Source organism: Anoplolepis gracilipes, chromosome 10 (genome assembly GCF_047496725.1).
Source record: "Anoplolepis gracilipes chromosome 10, ASM4749672v1, whole genome shotgun sequence".
Classification (NCBI taxonomy): domain Eukaryota; kingdom Metazoa; phylum Arthropoda; class Insecta; order Hymenoptera; family Formicidae; genus Anoplolepis; species Anoplolepis gracilipes.
In genome coordinates, this window is record NC_132979.1 from 12,136,871 (window position 1) to 12,145,339 (window position 8,469).

General features: G+C 28.3%; 1 pseudogene; it reads right to left on the reverse strand.

The window, feature by feature from the left end:
* Positions 1 to 4,804: 4,804 nt before the first annotated feature.
* On the reverse strand, positions 4,805 to 6,635 carry LOC140670678 (uncharacterized; annotated as a pseudogene).
* Positions 6,636 to 8,469: the final 1,834 nt, after the last annotated feature.

Genomic DNA, 8,469 nt, shown 5'->3' on the forward strand with positions numbered 1-8,469 from the left:
GAAAATGGATTGTTTAAAACGGGCTGACTGTCTAAAGCGAACTAACTGTTGCATGATTTTTTTCGCATAACGCAGAATTCTACTCTCCATTGGATAATTTGACGAATAAGCGTTTTAATTAACGCCCTCATATACTTAGAGAAGTTATCCTTTCGATTTTGAGTCTCAGAGACTTATGCATATTGGTACAGATTTTTATCAGAGAATTTTGATCCTAACTAATGGAGAGTTTGGTACAGTCGGAGTAGTTATCGCTTGTTGCTCTATTCTATAGAATTTATTATAAGCAACTGTCACCCAAGGGTGGTCTGTTAGGCGAGCACTCATATCAAGTGTTTTCAGTTTTCGTCACCGTCTCCAATTTATGACTCTAATTTTAAACAACGATCTCAGTTTACGGTGACTGTTTTATTTAAAAATTCTCAAGTAAGCTAGAGAGCCTTTTGAGTGTTTATGCATGGCTCAGTTTCTGGCACTTGTTATCTTACGGTTTGAAATTCTTGTCTCGCCTATCAGATATTTGTTGATAATTAATATTTCATGAAAGAAAAGAATCGTGGAGTCCACAGGACATAACATCCTGCCACCTTGGACAAATGTTGGGGTACACAACATTTGCAAAAGAGAAAATATTTCGATTCTTTTCTTTCTCAATTTTGTTAAAACCAACAAGAATTTTTTGCATTTAATTTCCTTAAATTCTTGTTAATTATTATTTATATATCTTATTCGTATATCTTATTTTATTAATATTTTTTTCTCAAGAAGGAGGAAAGAGAACTCGATTTTCGAATTTGTTGTCTTCAATCATCTTTCGTCCTTCTTTTACAAATTTAGAAAAAGAGAGAGAAAAATAATTTAGAGAATTATAGTTTCCTTACTTATTTAACATAAATTTTACGGATATTAAAATAAATCTTACGGATATCAGATATAAAATTCCTGTGTATGTATTATAATATTATATATTATTATGTAACTATTATTATATAACTAAGTAAAGACGCCTTTTTTTGGAACTCTTTTTCTTTTTTGTTTAAATACAAATAAAAAAAGGAACAAATTAAGAAATAAACATAACTATAACTACGTAACCATTCAACCACTACCACAGCAAAATATCAGATGTAAAATGTCAAATAGATTTGTAATGGATCAGTTTTTTTTATTTATTTTTTCATCTTGCGACGACTGCTCGGGACCAATACTTATTGACACATAGATATTTCTTATGCAGCTCTTGCATTAGATGTAATTGCGGGTTTTTAATTGTTTGTTGCAGTTTGAGTATGAGCAGAGACTTTATAGAGCTAGACATAAGATGTCATGATTATACATAATAAATCAAACATTAAGTGCTGTAGAGAGCAAGATAGAAAGACATAATAAAAAGAAATAAGATAATATTAAATTAATATAATTCAATAAGCATAATGCTACATATAAATAAATTATTACAGGACAGCAAATAAAATAAAAGTTGAAACTTTAAAATTAACAAGGAAAACGAACGTTTCGAGCTCTAATTTGAGCCTTCTTCAGCGCAGTAATATAATTATAGTGAAAGTCGTAAATATAAAACTACAAATAAAATCGAAATAGCGGAACTGATCATTACAGAACGCAGAAAACTTATATTATTAAATTAATTATAAAAAAATAATATATATAAAATTTTAAGATTTTTTTATATAATATTGTTACATTTCTTTGAACATACAATTATAAAAAAAAAGAAAAAAATATTTAGATACGTTAAATAGCATAAAAAATCTTAAAATTTTATATATATATATAGAGAGAGAGAGAGAAATATATATATAAAAGAAAAATATACATATGTGTAAGATTATATAATATATATATAATTATGACTATAATTAATAATTTTAGAGATTTTTTCTTCAAAAGAATATAAGTGACAGAAGATGTATATTCGTCGTGACTTATATTTAACTGGTCGCTCTTTAGAATTTTCGATTCTTGAGTTATAATGTAGGTTGAGTTTCCTTTGAAAATTGTGACATATCTCTCAATTCTGAGAATCGTTTTCATCTATGAACTGAATTCGGTTTGCTTATTATCTTCAGGGTTATAGAGTGATGCTCCTTCAATTCTGTGGAGAGCATCTCATTGGAACTTGTTTTAGAACTTGGTTTAGAAGTCCACAAATGATCAAAATGTACGATTCGATTATTTGTTTTTATTTAATTCTTACATTATTTTTATTTAATATTTCCAAATCCTGAGGTTCTGTACATTAATTTTCAAATTTTTCTTTGTTTCGATCTTCTCCATGAAGATATTTGTTGATCTTCTGTTTAAAAACTTAGTCTTATCATAATTTTTTCACATCTGAGTTTTGCTACGTTTTCGTTTTCTTGAATTATATGAAAAGGTATTATTTATTAAGCATTTATTGTAGCTCGCTGATTTGTCCTCCGAGCCGAAAAATTTATTCGATAAAATTCTTGCTAATTTTGTCGAAACTAATTTATACAGAGTTTATTTAGTTGAAACTTATATGTTGATATTATTAAATATTGTAAGATAAATTCATCCATCTTATTGTTTTTGGTTATTTGCATATTGTTTTAAATAATTTGACGCATGTTGTGATTTTTCCAATGATTTATTTCAGTGTGAGTAAAATGCAGTTGTAATAGATTTGAAAATTGTAAATAATTTAGCAATTTTCTTCATTGAATTATTAGTAAAATTCCTTTTTAATTGATTAATATTGCTTTTGGTGCTCCATGTCAGCAAATAAATTGTTCTGTAAAATCGTCCCTTGCGATAGCGCAGAAGATTTGATTTGATAAAGATATTCGTATTCAAAGTTTAGTCAGCTTGTCTTAAAGTGTTAAAATATATTTGTTACCTTTTTTTTATTTTTAATAAAAATTCTCCATAGCTACTTTATTGAAGAACAATCTTGTTTGAAAATATTATAGGCGATTTTATTTTGGCTTTAACTAAATTTTTTAATTGCCACTGTAGCATCGCTGTATATATGTATATCTGCATGTTCGATTTAAAATGCTTCCAGTAATAACTATATTTTATTCTGTTGTATGCTTTGGCAATTGCATGGTGTTCTTCCTTTAGCGAACAGTGCATCTCACTGATTATAACACGTAGATCCATCAGCGACTGTTTAATTAATCCATTACGAATAATTCATTTGCTCGGTACGTTGATAAATTTAAATCGAAATTATATCTTAATATTCTTCCAGAGGAAATTATTGACATCGACGATAGTTTCAACAATGTTAAGTGTTTGTAAATTTGAATTTTTTGTCATGTTCCGTAGATCATTTATGAGCACAGTAATTTGGTTGGGAATTGTTGTAGGGCCTTCTCGATGTGCTTCTTTAATGGGTAAGACCATATGTATAATGGCAATTCTTGTACTTTATTACTTTAGCTTTACATGAGATAAGGATCTTCTTACACTCAGGGGTTTGTTTCGTTCGAAAAGTTATAGATATCCAGAATCTAAAAATTTTCCGAAATACGCAACATTATCTTTTCGTAACAATGACAGTTTACAAAAATCTATAATATTACTTTTAGTTTCGATAATAATAGATTTTCTTGATTTTAAATTTTGGTTGATATCGTTTTCTTCAATATTCCTTTCTTCTTCTTGAACCTCTTTTCCTATATGGTTATTATTTTTGTCCGGAGGATCGTTTCTTTTTTTAAGTTGTTTAATGTCATCCTTCAATTTCTCCATCTGACTCCTTGTTCGTATTTTGTCTTCTTTAACTATAATAGAATATGAATTAAGACTTTTTCTGTGATTAATAGTTCAAAAGGCTTGCTTAGTTCTTCACATGTAATGAGTAGAACATTAGTATTATCATTGAATGGATTATTTTCAAGTGTTATATTTTCAATTACTTTAATATTTGAATTACACTAATTATTATCACTTTCTTTCTTAAATAGTCCAACCTTTAGAAATTTGATCTAGAGAGGATAAAAGACTTTTCTCTTTTTTCGAATAAGATTGTGTCGAATTACGTAATGGAGTTTGATAATTTCCTTCTTCGTAATTAACAGAGCTAGAATTTTCCGACGAGGGTTTAAAATTTTCTTCCAAAATCCTAGAATTTCCCTCTTCTTGGAAATTTTGACAATTTTCCTTTTCGAGGGTTTTTGGATTAATAAAATTTTCAGGAGAGGTTTGGTAACTTCCCCCTCCAAAGACGATTGGATTATTTAAATTTTCAGGAGAGGTTTGGTAACTTCCCCCTCCAAGAATGGTTGAATTATTAAAATTTTCAGGAGAGGTTTGGTAACTTCCCCTTCCAGGTATGATTGGATCACTTAAATTTTCAGGAGAGGTTTGGTAACTTCCCCCTCCAAGGACGATTGGATTATTTAAATTTTCAGGAGAGATTTGATAACTTCTTTCTCCAAGGACAATTGGATTATTTAAATTCTTATTTCGATAATTTTTATTTTCCCTCTCATTTTTATTCTTTTTTATTTTATTTTCGTCTTTCCTTTTATTTCTTTGATTTAATATATAATTTAGTATTTCTTTTTCGTCTTTACAATGAATTTCCTCAATAATAATATTAGACTGGTCTTCCTTATTTTTAATTCCAAATTTTACTTTATTTTTGTCAACAGACTCCTTAGACATTCTATTAAGTTCTTTATACGTACTTTCTTCTTTCGTATTTGTTGATTCTTCTTGATTACTTAGAGATTCAAAATTTAATTCTTGATTGTTAAGAAAATTATTTAATGGTTTTAGGCGCAACATCGGAACTTGAACTTCCATTTCTTCATCCAATGTGCTTATAACATTTAAATATATTTTTCCAGAAACATTTTCCACGATAGTATCTTCTAAACAAATTCCATGTGCCATTTTTAATCTTGGTAAATCCTCCTTTTATTTCAGAATTTTCTATTCTTACGTAAAACAATGATTCTGATTTTGGCGATACCATTATAGTTTCCGCTGAAGAAAAAGGTATATTAATTCCAAAGATAAATATGCGTTCTTGCGCATAGTCTATTTTCGAAGAGGTCTGTTCAAAGAAATCATTCCCTAATATTCCAGATTGCGAAATAAGAAAATCACGAAATATTATGTAAAAAGATAGAAATTTTAAATAAATTTAATGTGACTTTCCCAAGTGTATACGCTGGATAATTATTTATATCGCTTAATTTTAATAAGTTCGTATAATTAATATTTATATTTTTAGGTATACAGTTTTCTTTAATTAAAGAACTGGATCCTGTGTCTAACATAAAAGTTGTTTCAGTATTTTCATTAACTTGAACGGTGAGCGCACGACTAAGTTTGTCAAGATGTATCTTTACGGGCCGTGCTTTTATTGTTCGGCAGTCCACTCGACTGTCTAGAGTGTAAACGGGTGTGAGGTCTGCTTGAGTGTTTGTCATATCCAATGTCAAAAAAGCATTACAATTTTCCTGATCATTTTCCTGTCTACGATTATTGTTTACAATTAATATTTGGCAGTTTTTAAAGTGGTGGCCTTACTTTTTACAATATCGACAGAATGAATAATCCTTCGTAATTTAATTTATTTTAGAATCACAATTTTTGTAATATGTCCGAATGCAAATTTGACAATATTTTTTTTGTTTATTTTCTAATTTACGTTCTTCCAACAATTTACGTTCTTTATTCTGTTTCTTCCAACAAGTATTAGCTACATGGCCAGGTTTGTCACACCATTGACAAATTACAGAAATTTTGTTAATTTGATTAATATTATTTTGTTGACATGATTTTGCATTGTTGACCCGATTTTGAACATAATTGACAAATGACGTTTTCTTGTATTATTTTCACCGACTGATGATATCGAGGATTATGCAACAATTATCGGCACCATGTCCACGTTTTTTTGCAAATTTGACATATTAAAATTTCGGTTTCTATATTTGCTTCATTATAAATCTGCGTAGAAAATTGAATAAGTTTTTTATAGTTATTGATCACATATCCTTCCTTAAAACAGATTTGACACTTTGACAATTGATTAGTATAATGCAGCTTGTTTTGACCTGAGTTAGCACTGTGTCCCTGTCGTAAATCTGTCATCGCACAGAGCTCTCTTTCTATCCCAAAGCATCAGCAATGGTATCTTGTACGTCTAAATTTCTTATGATTCTTTGCTCTATTTCGGGCTTTAAACCTCTTATGTAACATTTACACATGTTTTTTTCTGACCCTTTAATATTTTTATCAAACAAAATGCTTTCTGAACTTTGATATGTTTCTAAGATTTGTTTTCCAAGGATTTTAATCCGATTCGCGTAAGTAATCACTTTATCCCTTTGATAGATACATCCTAATTGCAACTGATAAACGTTTTTTGAAGAACCGTAAATTCGTTTTAAATATGATGTTAACAGCGATATATCGTTAAAATATTAATCTTGTATGGTTCGGCGCGCTTCACCGATTATTTTGGTTCTTATGACTTTAGTAAAATGCAATTCGACTTGTTTAGTTAACACAGATTTTGCTTCCTTACATGCTTCAATAAAATAATTAAGCGGAATATTACTACCATCAAAAAGAGGAACAGCTTCAACTGCGTATTTAAACATAGCAAAAGAATCTTGATAAGCCATTATTATTATTAATTATTATTTTTCAAAATAAAAGATTTATTACTAAAGTATCCTCTAAATTTGAATCAACTTGTAATAGAAATATAAGATTAAAGAATGTAATTAAAAAGAGTGATTTTGTGTGTAAAGTGTGTAATAAATATAAAATTCAGAAGATTTTAATGTATATTATAACTCATCTTATATTGAATTTAAATTAGATGTATTTTGCTCTTTGAGAGTGATATAAGGATATATTAAAATTGAAACTCTATACTTATTTTCCCGTTTCCAAAAATCGCACATTTCATCCCGGAGGGGTCCCCAAACTTTCATGGATATGTTACGTCCAGACTCGAGAAAGGATGAGTCAGTGGAAGGACGCGACTTACTCGTGTCGAAACGCGCTTCTTATCTTAAACGCTTTCGACTCGAACGAACTATACAGAGGCCTTAACCTGTCAAAGACCTCGAAGGTCCCTTTTACTAGGCTAGTAGGCCGTTCGTTCGATGGTCCCTTTTCGGTGGGAATTAAATCCCTGTTACACAGGACGGGACTTTGTGCGATTTCGGATTAGGGAAGCAAGAATGAGGTTAATTAATTAAATTAATTATTATAATTAAACATTATAATTTATTATAAAAAATTTAAGAAAATAAAGAAGAATAAACATACAGAATTTAACATTATTATCCGCGGTAACATAAAAAAAAATATGAATACATATATTTGTAATTACATATTTGTTTATTAAATACAGTTATTAAAACAAATAAAAACAAGTAATCTATTAAAATATGAGAATTTTTTAATATAAATATAATTATTCCATTGATTTTCTGCTAAACACTAGTAAACACATGTGTGATACTTTTTAAGACTCTTTCTCATAATCGATTATGATTTTTATGATCAAATTACATATATAAGTGCTGGTAGATCGATAATCAGTGTATTTTCCTTAATTTAACATAATTTAACTCTATGCAAAATAGTGCGTATATTTTATAGTATACATATTATATCAAGGACAGTAATACACGCATAATCAAATTTTAATAGTTTGTAAAAATATTCAAATAAATACATGATTAAATAATAAGAAACGGATTAGTTATTATTTATTATTATAATTATAAATTACAATTATAGAATATTTTAAGGTAAATTTTATCTATTTTTTGTGTTGCGTAAAGAAATTGTTAGATTTATCCTCAATAATAGACATATTTGATACAAAGAATTTTATATTTTTAAAGTAGTAAACTTATTTATCTAATGATGATATCTTTGTTATTAGAAGAAATTCGATTTTCCAGAGCTAACTTTATTCCGGTCTCGTATAATAACTTCCAATATATCAAAATGATCGATGTGATTGTTCTTTAATTATTTTTTGCCCCCGGAGGTTCACTTAATATTCACACAAATTAATTCATTGCTGGTCGTTTTTAATAATACTTTGTCGTGCATGTGCGTATAAATCCATAAAGGTCATTATTTCTAGTTTACAATTTATGGATGTAAAACGGATTTAAATCAAACGAGATGACCTTATCATCAACACGGACGAGGATACTGTCATATTATCAACCTTTTTGACACATTGGGTATAATTACACATAGAGAATTTAAATTATATGAATATTTTAACTCATGTTGCTATTGTTACCGGAAATATAGAGAAATAAAATAAACGTTTCATTATTCTCCAAATTTGGCCTTTTTTTACAACGATATATAAAACTATTGGTACATTCAGATTTGTATATAAATGTATTATAATTTTTATTACTTATACATTTCTGGTTAATTAAAAAAATAATAAAATAGTTAAAGTTTTACTCTTACAAA